Source organism: Tupaia chinensis, unplaced genomic scaffold, assembly GCF_000334495.1.
Source record: "Tupaia chinensis unplaced genomic scaffold, TupChi_1.0 Scaffold000047_1, whole genome shotgun sequence".
In the NCBI taxonomy this organism is placed as follows: Eukaryota; Metazoa; Chordata; class Mammalia; order Scandentia; family Tupaiidae; genus Tupaia; species Tupaia belangeri.
Genome location: NW_006159505.1, coordinates 6298060 through 6299596, shown reverse-complemented (window position 1 = coordinate 6299596; position 1537 = coordinate 6298060).

Below are 1537 nucleotides of genomic sequence, written 5' to 3'. Positions count from 1 at the left end.
CCCTTCCCAGCCCTTGCCTCCACTCAGCAAGACCGCTGGCACAGCATGGGGGAGGGGAAGGGCAGGACCAGTGGCCATCTGGGAAGGTTATCCATGTAAGAGAGCCAGGTGAGCCTGCTAGGCAGTAAGTTCCATAGGAACAGACCCGACCTTGGCAGAGCTAGGAGATGGGCCCAGAATCAGACCTGCAATGGTTCGTCCCCTCAACATCTTTCATGCCTCAGATGCTAAAGGAGGCATGTGGAGGGTAGGCCCTCTACGCATCCACAGCCCTGTCCCCACATCAGGCTCAGGGCCCAGTAAGCAGGATAAGGGAGGGGATGAGGGACGCCAGGATGAGGAGAGCAGAGACACCAGGCTCTGCCTGAACATGGCGTGGACAGGAGAGCCACCACAGGAGGGATACTGGGCAGTTTAGATGGCCTAGAGTCAGGAGAGCTGGGAGGAGCTAGAGGGCCTCTGGGGCTGCCTCTGAAGGGCTTTAACAGAAAAAGAGCTTGGGGTTTAGGCGTTGGACCCCTACATGGAGTTTGAGTCTGCGGTTTGAGTTCTGGACCTGACGGTTTGCTTTCTCGCTTTCTCTTTCTGTCTCTAGTGAGCACATATGCCCTGTGGAAAAACTTATAAAATAATATTTATAAAAATAAATAAAATTAAATAAGAAAAACAAAAAAGAAGAGGGGCTTGATGCCCTCCACATCTGACATTCTACCTAGAGACTGAGCAAAGACCTGGGGTCCAGGTAGAAGTGAGGACACAGGAAGGGGTACTCCAGGAGACATTAGAGGTAGAACAGCCCGCTCAGCAGGTGAGGGCTGGAAGGGACCAGCCACAGCAACACAGTGGTGACACGACACTCTGAAGTGGTGGTGCCACATGGGACGTTCCCAGGTTCACATCCTGAGGTCTGCGTGTATATCCAGTAGGTTCCATCTGTGATCTTGACTGATGGAGGCTGGGGATGGATTGCGGCATGAAGACCCTGTTGGGGGTGACTGTCTCTCTGTCTCTGTCTTTCTCATTGAGGAAATGATAAACTTTATATAAAAATCAAAAATAAATAAATAAAAAGGTTTGAGCTAGGCCTGTTTGCCTTTTTGCTCTCCACCTTCTGCCATGTTAGGATACAGCTTCAAGGAGTCCTTTGAAGCAGAGAATAACCCTGACCAGACACCAAATCTGCCGACTCCTTGACCTTGGACTTCCTAGGACCCAGAACTGAGAGAAAAGAAAGGCCTGCCCTTTATAACTCACCCAGCCTAGGCTATTTTGTTACAGCAGCAGGAACCAACTGAGACGGTGGGAAAACAGACCTCTTTCACATGCAGAGACTGTGCTGCTGTAAGACATCAGGGAGGCCACGCCAGGGCGAGGGGGCCGAGCTAACCATGTTTAGTGACATGCGGGTGACAAGACACCAGGGCAGGAAGAGAGTGAGCAAGACTGAGTGAGAGGGAGGGTTCAAGAATGAGGAAGTGGTCAAGCCAGGAAAGGACAACTGCAGGTGTGATTTGACCATGGAGTCATCGGTGAGCTT